Source organism: Crocodylus siamensis, chromosome 6 (genome assembly GCF_052110815.1).
Source record: "Crocodylus siamensis isolate JL-2025a chromosome 6, ASM5211081v1, whole genome shotgun sequence".
In the NCBI taxonomy this organism is placed as follows: Eukaryota; Metazoa; Chordata; order Crocodylia; family Crocodylidae; genus Crocodylus; species Crocodylus siamensis.
In genome coordinates, this window is record NC_143400.1 from 10375146 (window position 1) to 10394963 (window position 19818).

Genomic DNA, 19818 nt, shown 5'->3' on the forward strand with positions numbered 1-19818 from the left:
CATTTCTACATGAAGCCCCCAAGGTCCTGGAGGAGAGTGGGGATCCTGACCCAAACCTACGGGCAGCAATGCAGTGGGCCGACCACTGAGAAAAGTCACACCTATGCCTCATTTGGTGTTTTATCCCAACACCAAATGGGTTCCCCGTCAGGCACTGCCTTGAAAGGGAAGTGTGTGTGAAGCTGAACAGACAGATCTGGATACAGACACTTCAGAACCACACTTCACAGGATGAACATCTTTGGCAGCCCACTGTGTGAACGTGGTAACCAACTTATATAACATGCTGTCTATCACATACCCTAAAAATGAAGTGCACGAAGGCCCTTGCACCCGTCCCTCCCACATACGTATGTACAGAATTCTGCATTCGCTTCCCAATAGGCGTAACCGACAATTGTTGTACAGTATGAGTCCACATTTACTCCACTGCAGGACAGGTGCTGTCCAAAGATCCCCTTAGACACCCACATCTCCTCTAAGGGCAAAGAAGGGTCGATGGGAGGTGATAAAAAATCCTTTGGTGTGTGTGGTAGCACTCGGGCAGAGAAGTAGAAGAGTGAAGATGAAAGACCAAGCTGTTTTGCTGTGTGGCCCTATACCACGATGGTAGTGCGTCTGACTCCAGCTCAGAAGGTTGTGCGCCCAAATCCTACTGGGCTCAGGTCTCCCGTTTTAGGATCCCATGACAGGTTTCTCCCCCTCAGTGCTAAAAAATATGAAGCACCGAGGATCAGGGCTTATGGGAAGGCTACTTGGTGCATTGGCAAACACCAGGCTGCTTTTGTTTTGTCCTGGTGGGACGAAGCGGGGCACCTCAGCTTCCCTGCACTGAGCTGCTCCGGGGGCAGTCTTAGCTGGTCAGCTGGCAAAGGAGCGTAGTATTACAGCGGCACACACCGGGCTGCTTCGGCTTATCCTGCAAGGGTGGCCAGGGACATTCAGGGCCCGGGTAGTGAGGCAGCCGGGTGGAACAGATCGCCACTGCGTGGCTTTCAGCCCACATTGTGCCTGCCTGTGGTGGAGGATGAGTCCCTCTAGGGTGCTTTGCCTGAGTGCTGATGCTCCCTGCTGCTGGGCAGACGAGAGGGAGCTTTGCGACTGCTATGGAGCTGTCCTTCAGGAAGGGAGTATTTTCTTGGTTTTCCCCGGGCGAGTTTGTGCACAGGCTCTGAAATGGAGAGGGGAGGGGAGGGGAGGGGGGCAAAGCATCAGGAGGAGCGGCAGCTGTGAGCGCCCAGCCCAGCTCGGTCCCGAGTGGCAGGAGGGTGGGCACCGAGGTGCAGAAGCCCCGGGCTGTGCAGAGACACACCAGCGTGCGTGTTGGCAGGACTCAGCAGGACAGGGAGGGGCGTGCTGGGGGGCAGTGCCACCTGGCAATGGGGGCAGCAAGACACCCTCAACAGGGTCTCATAGCACCCCACAGGTGGGAAACTCTGACCTAGACCTGCTCTCCCTTCCCCAACCCCGTTAGCTCCTCTCCCCTCCACACGGCCAGGGCCCTGTCTGTCCTTGGGACTCCTTCCCACGCGGCTCCTCTCACCAGTAGAGCACCACGAGCGCGGGAGCAGGAAGTTTCCCACGTTCAAGCTGCTGTTGGAGTCCAACAAATATTTGGGGCAAACCAAGCAGAGGTTAGCAAAGAGCTTTTCTGGGTGCTTGACGTCCTGGTGCGAGAGACAGCAATGAAGCGAAGTAACAGCCGAGACTGCTCTCTCTTTCCCCCCCCATCAGAAGCAGAGCCTGTGCTTGAGGGCAGCACGGTTCTTGCCCTTGTATCCAAACGGACACCAAGGCCAGAGTGATAGATCTTGTCTCCAGATTTTACACCTGGGCCTGGGCTTTTCTTCATCATCGCTTCCTTCTCCCGCCGCTTTTCCGTGGGCTGGCTTCCCATGCCTTGTCCTGTGCTGTGTGCCGAGCAGTTAAGCTGATGGATCTGATACCCGATGGGCTTTCCCCTTGCAGGTCTGAACCGTGCTCACAGCCCTCGTTCACGTCTGAGTCCTGACTCCATGCAGTGAAGCGTGTTTTTAGCTAGACAAAGTTTCCAAACGCCCAGAACAGAAGAAACGATTCCATTTGCTTTTTCACAGACAATCTCTTTTCTGGCTTGGATCCTACCGCTGTCCCGTCTCCCTTTGGCCTTTTCCACCCCTGCTTTCTTCCCCCTCCCTTCCCTGCTTTACCTTTAGTCTTTCTCATTGCTACCTCTTTCCAGTCTCGCTGACATGCTGCCGCACTTCTAGCTTCTCTCATTCCTTGGAGTCTCAGACCAGCAGAGATTCCCTGTGCCTGAAGAAGCGTGACCTGGTGCCCCAAACCGTGCTAAGAACTTTTCCCAACCACTCAGGTGGCTTAATAAAAGAGATCACACCTACCCGAAGAGCCTTGCCTGCACACTGGGAGCAATAACTTCTCAGAGGGCGTAGAGCACTTGGAGCCCATCGAACAAAGCCTCCGGCTCCTGAGAAAGGGAAGAGTATAGCAGTCTACCTGAAGCGGAAAGCAAAGTCCAAGCTCGTAAACTGAAAAAAGAAGGGGGTTACTGAAAAGAATCAAGTTCCTAATCCCAAATTCAAAAACCCTGCTTCTGCAGCGTGTGCCTTTCTGTCCATGAAAGGGAGCACTGGCTCGCCTGTCCTCTGCTTCATACCTGTTGGGAGTTGTGGTGCTCTTGGACTCCCCTTACGCAGCACAGTGAGATTTTTTTCCCTGCGCAGGCCACAGGGAACCCAGGGAGGTGGGGAGGCAGCGAGGAGGGAGGAGGCGTAGGAAGGTGGGAACTACCGAGAAAGTTGGACAAGGCTGAAGTGCTAGGATAATGGAAAAGGGAGCTCTGGCTCTGCAGCCGGGATGTGTTACATGTGGGGTCGGGTGCTTAGGGTCCCCACAGACCAGTTGTGTGTAGGTGCCAAAGACAGCTCTTGCGTGGCTGGGCATTCCCCATTTGGGATTGCACAGTGAGGCTGGATCTGGCCACGGCCCATTTGTGTGTGCAAGGCTTCCCCCAGCCATTGTTATTGCCACGCTACAAGGATGGTGGCAGTACAGGCAGTCCTGAATGACATAGCCCTGTTCTGTTTTGTCTCTCAAGCCCAACTCTGTGTGTAGGAGGTGCCTGAACGAGGGTGGAACCAGGGCCCCCGGGGAGTGGTGCCTGTCATGCTTTGGTGGGCTAGTGACACTAGGCACAGAGACCCCCCAAGGCCCTTGCCACCTTCTCCCTGGCTCCTGGGGAGCTTCCTGACAGAAACACAAGGCTCTCTAGAGCCGGGTGACGGGCCTGTCCCTGGGGAATGGCTACACCTCCGACCACACGTGCTGCCAGCTCTTGGCTGTGTGATTGATCCCCACCTCCGGGTGGGCTTTTGGCACAAGAAGTAGCTGAGGTCATGGGGCACAACTGGGATGCTTGGCCCAGGTGTCTGTCCATCTTACGCATGTCCTTTTCCCCCACCGCTTCCCCATGCTGTCAGTCCTAACTGTGCTGGGGATGAAGCTGTGTCTGTGTTGATTCAGCCCCTGCGCCCTCAGGACCCCTCTCTCCATGTCCAGATGAAGATGAAAGCTGGCGGTCTAGCAGTCACTTCCCGCCAGCTCTTTCCAGAGAAGAGGAGGCAGCAAAAAATGTACTGCAATGAAAAGGCATGAAAGTCCTGACCCACAAGTTTTGAATGTCACACTACGTGTAGAAATCCACCGTGCTCACGTCCACTGCCTTGTAGTCACTAGGCAGCTGCTTTCCTTTGGAGGAGAGTTCAGTCAGTTCAGACAGCTGGGGACTGGAGTGGGGGCAGCTCCCTGGGACAGAGAGAGAAAGGATAGCTGAGACTGACTGGAGAGAAGAGCAGAGGTCCCAGGAGCCCTGTGGGGAGCAGTGTCCAAGCCTGAAGGAAGGTTCTGGGTTGTCACAGCCTGTTTGCATTCAAATGGTTTCCCACACAGGGTTGCATTAGTGGGGGATGCAGAGTTTGCAAGGACCTTGTGTCCAGCCTCTGCCAACAGGAAAATTGGAGATGCTGGGGATTGAACCCAGGACCTCATACATGCAAAGCATGCGCTCTACCACTGAGCTACATCCCCCTGCCTGCATAGCTGTATTTCCCCATGATTTTTAACTGATGTCAGTAAATTTAGTGACAGTTTGCAAGCCTGAGCAGGGCTGAGAACATCCCTACCCCACACCCAGACAACATTCAGGGCAGAGAAAGGTTCTGGCCAACAGGAGGGTGAGAGCGGACTACAACTCTCCCGGGATAGGCTGTAGCGGCTGGACAGTGACCAGCAGGTGGTGGAGAGTCCGGGCAGGAGGGAGTCCAGGGGACCTGCTGTAGGCAGGGGGATGTAGCTCAGTGGTAGAGCGCATGCTTTGCATGTATGAGGTCCTGGGTTCAATCCCCAGCATCTCCAGCCATAGACTGCAGCATTGGGGTGCTGGACCCCATCCTGTGCCTGAGGTTTTGGCCCTTTCTCAGGACTGTCTTTGCTGAGTGACTGCCTGACACCAGGGCAGGGAGCACAAAAGGTCCACCCAGTCTGGCATAACAGAGAAGAGGACTGGTGGCTGCTTGTCTATGGTAGTGAATGGATAAGGTGCCTGACTGAATCAGAAAAACCCAGGTTTCAAGCCCTTCTATAATCACATTTCCTTTGCAGCACCATGAGCATGACATCCCAGGTCCTATCTGCTCTTCCAGAGGCTTTGGATGTCCTGAATGACGTACTCCCATGATTTTTAACTGATGTCAATAAATTTAGTGACAGTTTGGTCAGTGGTTTCTTCTGTCCAGCCTCTGCCAAGGGGAAATGTGATCATAGAAGGGCTTTCTCCATTATTCCAGACTGGGTGGACCTTTTGTGCTCCCTGCCCTGGTGTCAGGCAGTCACTCAGCAAAGACAGTCCTGAGAAAGGGCCAAAACCTCAGGCACAGGATGGGGTCCAGCACCCCAATGCTGCAGTCTATGGCTGGAGATGCTGGGGATTGAACCCAGGACCTCATACATGCAAAGCATGCGCTCTACCACTGAGCTACATCCCCCTGCCTACAGCAGGTCCCCTGGACTCCCTCCTGCCCGGACTCTCCACCACCTGCTGGTCACTGTCCAGCCGCTACAGCCTATCCCGGGAGAGTTGTAGTCCGCTCTCACCCTCCTGTTGGCCAGAACCTTTCTCTGCCCTGAATGTTGTCTGGGTGTGGGGTAGGGATGTTCTCAGCCCTGCTCAGGCTTGCAAACTGTCACTAAATTTACTGACATCAGTTAAAAATCATGGGGAAATACAGCTATGCAGGCAGGGGGATGTAGCTCAGTGGTAGAGCGCATGCTTTGCATGTATGAGGTCCTGGGTTCAATCCCCAGCATCTCCAATTTTCCTGTTGGCAGAGGCTGGACACAAGGTCCTTGCAAACTCTGCATCCCCCACTAATGCAACCCTGTGTGGGAAACCATTTGAATGCAAACAGGCTGTGACAACCCAGAACCTTCCTTCAGGCTTGGACACTGCTCCCCACAGGGCTCCTGGGACCTCTGCTCTTCTCTCCAGTCAGTCTCAGCTATCCTTTCTCTCTCTGTCCCAGGGAGCTGCCCCCACTCCAGTCCCCAGCTGTCTGAACTGACTGAACTCTCCTCCAAAGGAAAGCAGCTGCCTAGTGACTACAAGGCAGTGGACGTGAGCACGGTGGATTTCTACACGTAGTGTGACATTCAAAACTTGTGGGTCAGGACTTTCATGTCTTTTCATTGCAGTACATTTTTTGCTGCCTCCTCTTCTCTGGAAAGAGCTGGCGGGAAGTGACTGCTAGACCGCCAGCTTTCATCTTCATCTGGACATGGAGAGAGGGGTCCTGAGGGCGCAGGGGCTGAATCAACACAGACACAGCTTCATCCCCAGCACAGTTAGGACTGACAGCATGGGGAAGCGGTGGGGGAAAAGGACATGCGTAAGATGGACAGACACCTGGGCCAAGCATCCCAGTTGTGCCCCATGACCTCAGCTACTTCTTGTGCCAAAAGCCCACCCGGAGGTGGGGATCAATCACACAGCCAAGAGCTGGCAGCACGTGTGGTCGGAGGTGTAGCCATTCCCCAGGGACAGGCCCGTCACCCGGCTCTAGAGAGCCTTGTGTTTCTGTCAGGAAGCTCCCCAGGAGCCAGGGAGAAGGTGGCAAGGGCCTTGGGGGGTCTCTGTGCCTAGTGTCACTAGCCCACCAAAGCATGACAGGCACCACTCCCCGGGGGCCCTGGTTCCACCCTCGTTCAGGCACCTCCTACACACAGAGTTGGGCTTGAGAGACAAAACAGAACAGGGCTATGTCATTCAGGACTGCCTGTACTGCCACCATCCTTGTAGCGTGGCAATAACAATGGCTGGGGGAAGCCTTGCACACACAAATGGGCCGTGGCCAGATCCAGCCTCACTGTGCAATCCCAAATGGGGAATGCCCAGCCACGCAAGAGCTGTCTTTGGCACCTACACACAACTGGTCTGTGGGGACCCTAAGCACCCGACCCCACATGTAACACATCCCGGCTGCAGAGCCAGAGCTCCCTTTTCCATTATCCTAGCACTTCAGCCTTGTCCAACTTTCTCGGTAGTTCCCACCTTCCTACGCCTCCTCCCTCCTCGCTGCCTCCCCACCTCCCTGGGTTCCCTGTGGCCTGCGCAGGGAAAAAAATCTCACTGTGCTGCGTAAGGGGAGTCCAAGAGCACCACAACTCCCAACAGGTATGAAGCAGAGGACAGGCGAGCCAGTGCTCCCTTTCATGGACAGAAAGGCACACGCTGCAGAAGCAGGGTTTTTGAATTTGGGATTAGGAACTTGATTCTTTTCAGTAACCCCCTTCTTTTTTCAGTTTACGAGCTTGGACTTTGCTTTCCGCTTCAGGTAGACTGCTATACTCTTCCCTTTCTCAGGAGCCGGAGGCTTTGTTCGATGGGCTCCAAGTGCTCTACGCCCTCTGAGAAGTTATTGCTCCCAGTGTGCAGGCAAGGCTCTTCGGGTAGGTGTGATCTCTTTTATTAAGCCACCTGAGTGGTTGGGAAAAGTTCTTAGCACGGTTTGGGGCACCAGGTCACGCTTCTTCAGGCACAGGGAATCTCTGCTGGTCTGAGACTCCAAGGAATGAGAGAAGCTAGAAGTGCGGCAGCATGTCAGCGAGACTGGAAAGAGGTAGCAATGAGAAAGACTAAAGGTAAAGCAGGGAAGGGAGGGGGAAGAAAGCAGGGGTGGAAAAGGCCAAAGGGAGACGGGACAGCGGTAGGATCCAAGCCAGAAAAGAGATTGTCTGTGAAAAAGCAAATGGAATCGTTTCTTCTGTTCTGGGCGTTTGGAAACTTTGTCTAGCTAAAAACACGCTTCACTGCATGGAGTCAGGACTCAGACGTGAACGAGGGCTGTGAGCACGGTTCAGACCTGCAAGGGGAAAGCCCATCGGGTATCAGATCCATCAGCTTAACTGCTCGGCACACAGCACAGGACAAGGCATGGGAAGCCAGCCCACGGAAAAGCGGCGGGAGAAGGAAGCGATGATGAAGAAAAGCCCAGGCCCAGGTGTAAAATCTGGAGACAAGATCTATCACTCTGGCCTTGGTGTCCGTTTGGATACAAGGGCAAGAACCGTGCTGCCCTCAAGCACAGGCTCTGCTTCTGATGGGGGGGGAAAGAGAGAGCAGTCTCGGCTGTTACTTCGCTTCATTGCTGTCTCTCGCACCAGGACGTCAAGCACCCAGAAAAGCTCTTTGCTAACCTCTGCTTGGTTTGCCCCAAATATTTGTTGGACTCCAACAGCAGCTTGAACGTGGGAAACTTCCTGCTCCCGCGCTCGTGGTGCTCTACTGGTGAGAGGAGCCGCGTGGGAAGGAGTCCCAAGGACAGACAGGGCCCTGGCCGTGTGGAGGGGAGAGGAGCTAACGGGGTTGGGGAAGGGAGAGCAGGTCTAGGTCAGAGTTTCCCACCTGTGGGGTGCTATGAGACCCTGTTGAGGGTGTCTTGCTGCCCCCATTGCCAGGTGGCACTGCCCCCCAGCACGCCCCTCCCTGTCCTGCTGAGTCCTGCCAACACGCACGCTGGTGTGTCTCTGCACAGCCCGGGGCTTCTGCACCTCGGTGCCCACCCTCCTGCCACTCGGGACCGAGCTGGGCTGGGCGCTCACAGCTGCCGCTCCTCCTGATGCTTTGCCCCCCTCCCCTCCCCTCCCCTCTCCATTTCAGAGCCTGTGCACAAACTCGCCCGGGGAAAACCAAGAAAATACTCCCTTCCTGAAGGACAGCTCCATAGCAGTCGCAAAGCTCCCTCTCGTCTGCCCAGCAGCAGGGAGCATCAGCACTCAGGCAAAGCACCCTAGAGGGACTCATCCTCCACCACAGGCAGGCACAATGTGGGCTGAAAGCCACGCAGTGGCGATCTGTTCCACCCGGCTGCCTCACTACCCGGGCCCTGAATGTCCCTGGCCACCCTTGCAGGATAAGCCGAAGCAGCCCGGTGTGTGCCGCTGTAATACTACGCTCCTTTGCCAGCTGACCAGCTAAGACTGCCCCCGGAGCAGCTCAGTGCAGGGAAGCTGAGGTGCCCCGCTTCGTCCCACCAGGACAAACAAAAGCAGCCTGGTGTTTGCCAATGCACCAAGTAGCCTTCCCATAAGCCCTGATCCTCGGTGCTTCATATTTTTTAGCACTGAGGGGGAGAAACCTGTCATGGGATCCTAAAACGGGAGACCTGAGCCCAGTAGGATTTGGGCGCACAACCTTCTGAGCTGGAGTCAGACGCACTACCATCGTGGTATAGGGCCACACAGCAAAACAGCTTGGTCTTTCATCTTCACTCTTCTACTTCTCTGCCCGAGTGCTACCACACACACCAAAGGATTTTTATCACCTCCCATCGACCCTTCTTTGCCCTTAGAGGAGATGTGGGTGTCTAAGGGGATCTTTGGACAGCACCTGTCCTGCAGTGGAGTAAATGTGGACTCATACTGTACAACAATTGTCGGTTACGCCTATTGGAAGCGAATGCAGAATTCTGTACATACGTATGTGGGAGGGACGGGTGCAAGGGCCTTCGTGCACTTCATTTTTAGGGTATGTGATAGACAGCATGTTATATAAGTTGGTTACCACGTTCACACAGTGGGCTGCCAAAGATGTTCATCCTGTGAAGTGTGGTTCTGAAGTGTCTGTATCCAGATCTGTCTGTTCAGCTTCACACACACTTCCCTTTCAAGGCAGTGCCTGACGGGGAACCCATTTGGTGTTGGGATAAAACACCAAATGAGGCATAGGTGTGACTTTTCTCAGTGGTCGGCCCACTGCATTGCTGCCCGTAGGTTTGGGTCAGGATCCCCACTCTCCTCCAGGACCTTGGGGGCTTCATGTAGAAATGGTTTATAACTTTTGAGCCTCTTAAGCCTCCATCTCTTCGGGTTTTCGCTTAGTTGATGGAGCAGATGATTTTCATAACATCTTGCCTCTGTTGCCAGTAGTGATGTTAGGGTCTGACGGTCTTCTAAAATTGCTTGGTCCAATGCTTAAGGAGAGTACAGGGTGTACATCTGTGCGTGCAGGTTGTGTGATCAGTTATAAGTCTCAGCATACTGTCAAGCAGTATTGCGCTTTTTAACATGACACATCCTGGACCATGCAGGAACACAGTATTTTGCAGAGGCGTACACTGTTGGAAGCGTGGTGGTTTTGAGCACTTTGAAGTTGGCACCCTATGTTGTGCTGGCTAAGTACGTTAAGGCAGCTACCTGTGCAGAGACTTTGCTCCTGACCTCCTGAATGTGATGTTTACAGGTAAGGGTCTAATGAGACTCCTGGGTAGGTTGGGGCATGCTCATGAGGAAGGATGTAGTTGCCTTCTCTGGTATTCGGCGTGCTCTTGTCTTGTCCGAGACCTCACACAAAGATACGGTCGCACATAAAAAGCACAAAGTACACAGACACAAAGTAGTGCAGTGCAACACCTCACACACACAGACAGAAACAAGGAACGGCCACTCAGAACCACAAGGGGAGAAGCCCGAAGAATGGAGGAAAACCGTGTCAGCTTTAACCCTGCCTAAAGCAGACGCTAGTAGCTAAAGGAGCTGAAAAAATCCTCCCTGGCCTCCTGGGTTGCCTGTACACGAGCATGGAGGCTGCTCTGTAATTCCAGCGCGTTGGAGCAGATTTGATTACTCGCACTCCAGCGCCCTCCCGCGTCTCGTGTATCAGTGTCCCCGCACTTCTAAACGGTGGCAGGGTGCTTAAACTAACGTTTGTTCGACAAGCTATAGTTCAAGCACCCCTGCTGCCATTCTGATGTGTGGGGATGGTGATACATGAGACATTGATTGAGGCACTTCAACTAAAGCAGCTCTCAGAGCCACTCTAAGTAAAGTGCCGCCCATCCCCCCAGCCCCGGAGCACATGTAATAGCGCCCCTGATGACTGGCCCGGCATGGGATGGCTCCACGCTTTCCACTCTGTACTCCAAGCTGGGGACCCCAAGCACCCGACCCCACATGTAACACATCCCGGCTGCAGAGCCAGAGCTCCCTTTTCCATTATCCTAGCACTTCAGCCTTGTCCAACTTTTTAGGTAGTTCCCACCTTCCTACGCCTCCTCCCTCCTCGCTGCCTCCCCACCTGCCCTGGGTTCCCTGTGGCCTGTGCAGTGAAAAAAATCTCACTGTGCTGCGCAAAGGGAGTCCAAGAGCACCACAGCTCCCAGCAGGTATGAAGCAGAGGACAGGCGAGCTAGTGCTCTCTTCCATTGATAGAAACAGACATACACACACGCACACACTCCAGAAGTAGGTTTTTTGAATTTGGGTTTAAAAACTTTATTCTTTTCAGTAATGACTTTTTTCTTTTCAGTTTACTAGCTTGGACTATGCTTTCCGCTTCAGGTAGCCTGCTATACTCTTCACTTTCTCAGGAGCCTGAGGTTTTGTTTTATGGCAGGGGTGGGCAATTATTTTGGCTGACAGGTCACTTCATGAGTTTTGGTGAGCCTTCTTGGGCCACATGGGAGTCCCAACCCTTAACAGTTGCCCTGCTCCCTGGTCGCTCTTAGGGGAGGGATTTCTGATCCCCAAACCCCTGACCTTTGCCGCCAGAAGTCCCTCCCTTTGCCCCCAGAAGTACTCCTTTTGGGGGGCGGGGGTGGCTTTGGGGCTGGAAATTACACCGTCACGTGGTCCATGTCATAAGATTGACCCATCCAACACCAAACCTTGCCCTGCTCACCACATCTGTCCCAGAATCCCTTGCCCTCATTGCATGATCCCAGACATCACAAATTCTACCCACTGACTGGGAAACACTGCCCCTCCACAGGGCCCACCCTCCCAGTGCATGGCCTGTTCCCAGGGCCCCAAGAGCTCTGCCATCTAGGCTGTGAGGCACAGGCACAACCTATCAGGTCGGAAGGGGTTGTGACCCCTCTAACATCCTGCCCCATCACCCTCAACCATCAGACCTCCCCGAGAATGGAACCAAACCAGTTGAGTCAAGGACTGCAGACACAAGATCTTTCAGAACAAATCATTTTAACAAAGTATAAAGTATTGTAGACAAAAAAATCAAACATCTACTATAACAGATTTTAACTTTATTTAAAAAAAATAATTTCAGTAGTATATGTAAAGGTGATTAACAAAGACAAAGGAACTCAAGGTGAAGAATGAAGCCTCTGATGTGCGTTAACAAGAAAATCAAAGTCGGGCGTCATCTCTGTTGTTGCAATGCGGAGCACTGCTGCAAGGTGGTCCCCGCTCATCGAAGATCTAAGATTTGATTTGTTGACTTTCATTACAGAATGCATCTGCTGACACATGTATGTTGATCCAAACAGCACGAGCATCTTCCGGGCATGAGTCTTGATCTTCGGAAACTTCTGTTCGTTGAGAGAAGCATAAAAGCTAGGAAGTGGCACTGACTGGAATTGCTCTGCAAGCAATGCATCACACTGAAGATCAATAAGCTCAAGCTGGAGGTCACATGGAGCACTGTCAACATTAAATGTGAAAGGTGAGGAAACCAAAGACAAGTCTTTTTCTATCATTTGAAAATCCTCAAATCGGCGAGAAAATTCAGCATGCAAGTCTACTAGTAAAGATGTATATTTTTTTAGGTTTTGATCAGAAACAGTAACCTGCTGCAATGTAGGAAAATGGCTGAAATCTTTGTTTCCTATCTGACGGGAGAAAAGGAGTAACTTCATCATAAATGACTTGACGCTGGAATGCAATTCATGAGCAAAAAGCCCCTTCTCTTGCAGTCGTGAATTCAGATCACTCATGTACCCTGTGACATCAATGGCAAATGCAAAATCAGAAAGCCAATCTGCATCATTCAGCTGTGGGAAATCCAAATCTTCTTTCACGTTCAAAAATAAACCCATCTCAGCTCTCAGTTCCCACACTCTTTTCAAAATGTTACCCAAACTAAGCCAACTTGCACTGGTATCATGCAGGACATCTGTGCGCTCAGATTCAGACCCCTCAAGCAGAGTTGCAAATTGCCTGTGATTTAATCCTCTTGCTCGAATGTAGCTGACCACTTTGGTAACTGTGTCTACAACAGTGCTTAGTTTTAGAACACTTTTACAGAGGACTTCTTGATGAATAATACAATGTAAAAAAATAATTTTTTGTTCTGAATTGATTTCTTTGACTTGGTCTTGAATTATTTTGAGCAATCCAACATGTTTGCCTGCCAGGTTTGGCTTCCATAGGTGGTCACACTCACCAATCTTTTCCAGTCCATTCCCAATTTTGACATGCATTTATCCTCCAATACGTCTTTTCCAGTTGTTGTGTCTTTCATTGACTGTATCAATGCCAATTCTTCTGTGAGCTCAAAATTTTCAGTGATTCCTCGAATAAAAATTAACAACTGGTCTGTGTCTTTGACACCACAACTCTCATCAAGTGCCAATGCAAAATACGAGAAATCATTTACCTTACTTTTCAACTGCTGGTGCAGATTCTCAGAGATATCTTCAACACGTCTCACAATAGTCCGCCTTGACAATCTAACGTTCTCAAACTGTTCCTTCTTGTCCGGGCACAAAATCGCAGCAGACTTAAGCATACATTCCTTTACAAATTCTCCTTCAGAGATGGTTTGCTCTTCTTGGCAATTATGTGTGCCATCTCATAACTCGTTCTCATAATTCCATCCCGTACTGCCAATGCTTTTGGGGAAAAACTTTGCTCTTTCTGCATTGCAGCAACCATCTCCTCTGCTTTCTTTGTTTTTTCTTGAGCAGACAATTATCATATTTGGATGCATGCTTGGTTTCAAAATGCCGATTCAAATTGTATTCTTTAAATACAGCCAGACTTTCTTTGCAAATTAAGCAAAAAGCTTTTTTGCCCATTTCAGTAAAAAAATATTTAGAGGTCCATTTTTTGTTGAACACTCGGTATTCAGTGTCTACCTTCCTCTTCTTTGATGTGCTCATAGTCAAATAATTTTTCTGTGGAGTGGTGATATTAGGGATATAAATATCATTAAAAAAATATCCATTTACATTTTTCTAAGTTTGCCACTTAACCATAACATCTCAGGGCATTGCCCTTGTTCTGGCCTCTGCCCTTACCAGTCACATAGATGTCCTTGTTATAACAGCTGTGCCCAGGAGACTGGGGGACCTTGGCCAGGTAACCATGTAGGACCTGCAATCCAGCACATAGCAACAGGCCTGGAAGTCACAGGCAACTTGCCACCAAGTGAAGGTGGGCCAGTAACTGCAGTAGGAGTACTGGGCCTCCTGTGAGGACACAGCATGGCTGTTTGCTTATGTACCTACCAGGGCCCAGCCCACCCCAGTTTGCCCATGGTTCCAATGGCAAACAGTTCCTGACTGCAAGGCCAGGACCTGTACATCACAGCAAGGAGCTAGCCCCGCTTGTCCTGTCCTGGCTGCAGCAAGTGGTTGCTAGCTGCAAGGCTGCATCTTCACATGGGGTATGGAGTCAGCCAGGGCCAGCCTGGCAGCACCTGGTTCCCCGCTACAAGGTCGGGATCTCATGGCCAGGCCTATCTCCTCCCAGGAGCACAGGGGTCTCAGCTGCAAGGCAAGGGCCGGGACCTGCACAGCACAACTTTTCCCACACCTGGTGCATACATGGGGCTTCTCCCCATTGTGCCCTATCTTGCGAAGAGCCAGGAGTGACAAGTTAAAGATTTTCCGGACCTTGCGGCAAGGGTGGGCTCTTGCCCGGTGCTTGGCAGCGAGCTCCTGCTTTCCCCTGAGGCCTTCCCCACTGCCTTGGCTTGGATGCCTCTTTCCACTAGGTCTGTAGGTCTCTCATCTACACATACTCTTCCCTGCACCAATGGCTCTTTCTGGGTTTTGCCCCTTCTCCATTCTCATGCCCAATTGGAGATGGTACCTGGTTCACTGCTACATTCTCCATCTGCTTTGGGGGTCTCCCCTTAGCTTGGGCCACTGCTTGCTCTCAGGTTTCAGGGAATCCATCTCACCCAAACTCCCTGGGGAAGTCCATGGTGGCTCCAGGTTTGCAGGCCCTTCCATAGGAGTCTCCTCCTCAGCTCCACTCATGAGCCAGGCACCTCCTGTGTGGGGAAGAGAGACTCCAGATTAGTCCCTGCCCTGCTGGCAAGGGGCAAACCCTGTTATTCCTTCTGCTGGCATGGGTCTTTGAGTAGACCTGGACCTTGGGTTCCCTCAAGAAATCAAGGTCTTCCTTTCAAAACCCAAAGTGCCGGGGGTCAGGGAAAGGCAAGGCTAATGTTCCCAACTCAGGGGAGTTCAGAGTTCAACTCTCAGGGTTTCTGTCCTAGCTGTCAGCCCCATCACCTCAGGACCTGCTGAGACAAGCACATGTGGGTAGGGGTTCACCAATAAAGATTTTTTGGGCCGATGGCCGATTGTTAATGAGCCATGTCAGCCGATATTGATCTGATCACCCAGCTTGCACAGCAGCATGCACACAGCATTCATCAGCGATGTTATCAGCCACATCAGCCAAAAAAAATACCAATTGCCAATAATGTCAATTTTCCTTTTACAAGCACTGATACAATACGCACTGATGTATCAGTGCGCCTCTACATGTGGGACATGTGCATTAGGACATGTGTATGAAGCCTGCCTGTCTTCACGCTCCAAAGGGCAGAGGAGGGAGGTGGGACTTAAGAGCTCTGGCTCTGTTCTGCAAGCAGCAGGGCTGTGTCGCCTGCGTGCCTCCACGGCAAGGTCTGGTGCAGGGAATGAGCCCAATTTAAGGTTACCATATTTCCAGTTTCAAAGAGGACACCTGTGGGGGGGGAGGGAGGGAAGGAGTATATGATTATGGGGGGGGCAGTGATATACATGCCCCCTGCCCCCCGAGCCCTGCCAGTGCCCCTCACTCCCAACCCACAGCCCCTGCCCCCCAGCCCTGCTGGCGCCCCTCACTCCTGACCTCCAGCCCCTGCCTCCCAGCGCTGCCAGTGCCCCTCACTTCTGGGTGCCTGCAGTTCTGACCCACACCCCCCTGCTCTCTCCCAGCCCTGCTGCACAAGGAAGGGCCCACTTGGAAAGCATGTGATCTCCTGACAGCCAATCAACTTCCCCACTGCCCCCCCTCCCCCCAGCAAAAGCAGACGCAAAAACCTGGATATTTGCTTGCATTTTAAAAACCCGGCCTGGATGGAGGACAAGGGGCCGAACAAGACAACATGGCCAGGAAAACCCTGACATATGGTAACCCTACCAAGCCCCATGTGCCCTGCATGTCTGAGTTATCTATACCAGGACAAAGGCCTTGGCATGACCCTGAACCTGAATTCTGTGCTGAGTCTTAGGCTTTGTGACACTCGGGGCCCTAGAGAGGAAACAGAAAGGGGGCAATTCTGGTACAAAACATGAAAGATTTCCTTCCCTCCACAGCATGAAAGCTTCTGAATACTGCCCGCACCATGGAGACATTTAATGCAGCCTGAGATCCTGATGAAACACTTCTTGGGTTCCAGGTTAACCTGACCAGAAGCAGCCACGGAGAGCCCTAGCTTCTCTCTTGTCCACCAGGAATGATTAAACAGAGATTCTGTATATCTTCTTGGTTTCCATGGGGGACTACAAATCCTATCATGCCCTGGGACAGGGTGTTAGAGAGGTATGGCTACCTTGGGCTGAGGAATGAACTCTAACATTACTGAGTGAAGGAAACTTAAGATCGTGGCTTCCCAGAGAAACCAGATCTAGGCTGAAAAATCAAAATAGCAAACATTGTCCCCCTAACATCTGTCATTAGAGGGAAAAGAATAGAATAGTTACTTGTCTCCATATCACTGAATTTCAGAGAGTGGAACAACACCTGCCTGAACACATTAGAGCATAATGCACTGTATTTGAGGTGAGCACCCTGCAATGGCAGCACAGGGCATGTCACCAGTTTCCAGTTCCCCCTGGCACACTGGGCATAGAGCATTACTGAGAGCAGAGTCAGGCGGAGGGGACAGCCACAACTCACTTGGCAGCAGGTCCCCTGACCTTGAGATTTCCCCACCATCATCATCATCACAGACCCAGAGCTCCACCTGTCCTCGCTGGAAGCGGCAGATTAAGTCAGGTGTAGAACCTCAATATCCTGTTTGGGACAGTGGTTAAAGAGCATTTGTGACTGAGTACTAGATGCAGAATAACCAACTGGCATTTGGGGATGGATCCAATGAACTCAACGTTTCTACTAGGGCCTGGATAGACCAGGGAGGATGGGCATTTAGGGTGAAAGAGAAGGCACTGCAGGGAAAAGCCTTCAATGCATGATGATCCTTGTCACCCAGTTACTGAAAAGATGGTCATAGGAAACAAAGCACCCATCACTCCCTGGTATAGGAAAGGAATCAAAGTGACAAGAGTCACCAGGGGTAGGCATGGAGATGCAGTGATCCATGATGTACTAGGGAGCAGAAAGATCAAACTTTTACTTTTTTCAAGGTACCAAAACGAAGAGATATTGGACATACTTATGGATGGATAACATGCATCTCACCAGCGGAACTCCAGTTAAAGGAATGGAAATGACCTTATTCTCAGTGAAGATTTAAAGTGAGGACCCATGGCAGCGAAAAGCTTCCATGACAGGTAGCTGACAATGAAACTGTTTTCTGGGTGAGAGGATAAATCAGCATAACCAAGGCACAGGAAAAGACGATTTTATAATAACTGTAGTTGCGACTGAATCAAGCATCCCATCCAATGGGAACATCATCCCAGGAATGAAGATGAGTCTGCAAGTTGCCAAATACTGCAGGGTTTAAAACAAAGTTCCTGGGAGTCATGGAAATGACAAAAGAAAGCAAAAAAGACCCACATTTCATAGCATGTGAAAGCACAGAAGATACAAATGGTCTATGTGGTCTTTGTTGAGCTACAGAAAACATTTGAGAAATTCCCAAAAGAAATCCTCTGGAGGCAGCGGAGGGGAAAGAAAGCATCAGAAAAGTAAACTGACTTACTAAAAGGTTAAGTACCTCAACCCTGTGCACAGGCAAGAACAAGCCCCTGTATTAGAGATCCTCTGGAAACAAAAACTGGTTTTCACAAGGCCCTGCACCTAGCCCACTTCTTCTATTCATAGTGATGGGTGTCTGATCTGCAGAGGGATTTTAGGAGGAGAACAAGAAAACTTTTGAGAATGTCAGAGCAAGCCTAAGAGCACAGGTCTGAATGCAAATACAACAAAGCCAGAGTCTCTGCTCTATGGAGATGAAGATATTAGGAAGGAATGTGGACAGAAGCTTCCATTGACCCCTTGGTAGAGGTATCTGGGCTCCAGCATGTGTACATATGTCACTAGAGGAACAGGAGAGAAAAAGCATCTTCCACATGTTGTAGCAGCAGAGACTAATAAGACTTCTATTAACTTGTGCTGGGTCATAACCAAAGGAGGAGAAATAGCATTTAAATAGTACTGAACTGAGCATGCTAGGACCGTTAAATGCGTTTGGACAGGACACACTAGTGAGGAAGAAAATTAGAAATATTCCCCAAGAAAGAGCTGTTAGTGAATTTATGCACAATGACTTGGATATGATATGAATGTGCTGAGAAGGCAAAGGAAGATCATGTTGTCAAGAAACTGCTGGATATAAAGGCACCAGCAGTTACAAGAATGGGGAAGACACAGGTGAATGTGGCTGAATCAAATGAAGGAGAATCTATCAATATGATATGTGAAAGAAGTCTGATCACTGACAGAGAAGTGGGGAAGAAGTGGATTTAAACCACCAGCCAAATGTGCATGAGGATATGAATGCTGAAACACAGAAAGAAACTTAAACCCAGGAAGAAGACAATAAATTTCAGAGTTCACACAGCTCCAGGGAGAAGCAAGAACCAAAGATTTACCCAGGGAAACGAGGGCTTGGAAATTCCTCAGCATCTGGTGCTGGTAAAGCACCCTGTCTTCATCTTCCAGCAGCTCCCACTCCTTCCGTGTGAAATACACAGCCACGTCCTCAAACACCTCCCGGAGCTGCAGTCACAAGTGTTACACCATCAGTGTCTCCTGTTCCAGCTGCTCCCAGCCCCCACAGCCCTGTCTGGAATCACTCTGTGTTACTCCTCATTACAGGCTTAGGGATGATAGGTAAGGGTGCAGTATTCCCCAGTCTTCAGCTGACATGAACTCTTATGTCCACAGCTGCATCCACATCTCATGTGTCAGCCTTAGCCCAGCTAATCACATTCTACTTGCTCAGTCCTTTGAGGAAGCCTGGGCAGTATTTTTAGGGGCAGGGAGCCCCGGCTCCATGAAGTCTGACAAGGCCTGGCTGTGCCAACACCCCCCTGACTATCTGCACTTAGGAGGGAGCTCCTGCTAATGCCAGCTTGTTGTGTTTGCAGCTTCTATCACCACAGGCTTGACACTCTTCAGGTCTCTGCTCCCCAAACTCATTACACCACCCCTGGATCCTCTTGGGCTCTGCCCCAGCTGTACTCTCACCTCAAATGAACCTGGTGCACTGCTCACCTTCAAGCTCTGCCCCTGCTTTGGATGAGAGACTTTAATTGCAGCCTAATAACTCTGTCCAAGGCGTGTGAAATGCTTCCAGGGGCACTGAGAAAACAAGAGCTGATCTATCGGAGCACTGACCACATCAAAATGTTCAGTCAGAGAGATTTCTCCACTGAGGGACCGTGCCCCCTGCTGCTGGGAAAGGACAAACCACTGCTCCTTACCTGTTCCAGGTGAAGGGCCTCGTTTGAGACACCAGCCTAACAAGCTTCTATCTGCTGACGACTCCCAGGTCTCCTCCGTTTCAGGGGAATCTGCAGCAGAACAGAGGCCTCCGGATTAGCTGTGTTTCTTGAAGGAAAAAACAGAAGACATAAAGGCGTCGGGTTTTGTAAAGATAGAAGACAGAGTAGCAGAACAACAGAACATCCAATATGATGGCTACCCTAGCTGCACAGGAGCCCTGCAGGACCGAGGGCCTGGCTCTGCTCCACAATCCCCACACACCCCACAGACACCCCCACACAACCTGCAAGAGCACAGGCTTGTTTTTGAGCCAGGATACGACTACCTCTAGATGCAAGCACACATCAATCAGTACCTTTTAAATTTTTATTTTTTATTTAATTTTTAACCTTTAATAAAATAAAAATACGTTAGACTTTAGTGCATGACTCGTTTCCTTCGGGGTTGCAAGATAACACTTCCGGGGACAAGGGGAAAGACTTCCTACGGCAAAGGTCAGAAGGTGGGACTTCCAGTCCTAATATGGCGTCTGAGGACGGGTCATCTATCAAGGGGCGGGGCTACCGCTAAGGACCCGAACGCCTGGTTTGGCGCCTCCGGCTCGGACGCCGG

At 51.2% G+C, this 19818-nt stretch overlaps 1 long non-coding RNA gene and 4 other non-coding genes across 6 annotated transcripts; 2 read left to right on the plus strand and 3 right to left on the minus strand.

Annotated features, from left to right (window-relative positions):
* Nucleotides 1-4014: 4014 nt before the first annotated feature.
* TRNAA-UGC (transfer RNA alanine (anticodon UGC)) lies at nucleotides 4015-4086 on the minus strand. The gene has a single exon. It is a non-coding gene; the product is annotated as a tRNA-Ala (tRNA).
* Nucleotides 4087-4341: 255 nt separating this feature from the next.
* On the plus strand, nucleotides 4342-4413 carry TRNAA-UGC (transfer RNA alanine (anticodon UGC)). Its single transcript has one exon. It is a non-coding gene; the product is annotated as a tRNA-Ala (tRNA).
* Nucleotides 4414-4970: 557 nt separating this feature from the next.
* TRNAA-UGC (transfer RNA alanine (anticodon UGC)) lies at nucleotides 4971-5042 on the minus strand. The gene has a single exon. It is a non-coding gene; the product is annotated as a tRNA-Ala (tRNA).
* Nucleotides 5043-5297: 255 nt separating this feature from the next.
* On the plus strand, nucleotides 5298-5369 carry TRNAA-UGC (transfer RNA alanine (anticodon UGC)). The gene has a single exon. It is a non-coding gene; the product is annotated as a tRNA-Ala (tRNA).
* A 6203-nt stretch (nucleotides 5370-11572) lies between these two features.
* On the minus strand, nucleotides 11573-19684 carry LOC149860962 (uncharacterized). Of its 2 annotated transcripts, none has more exons than XR_016443162.1 (5): nucleotides 19562-19684; nucleotides 19185-19311; nucleotides 18351-18477; nucleotides 14386-14569; nucleotides 11573-13466 (listed from the first exon to the last, which is right to left on the minus strand). It is a non-coding gene; the product is annotated as an uncharacterized LOC149860962 (long non-coding RNA). The 2 variants fall into 2 exon arrangements; XR_016443163.1 differs by having other exon boundaries at nucleotides 19596-19676.
* Nucleotides 19685-19818: the final 134 nt, after the last annotated feature.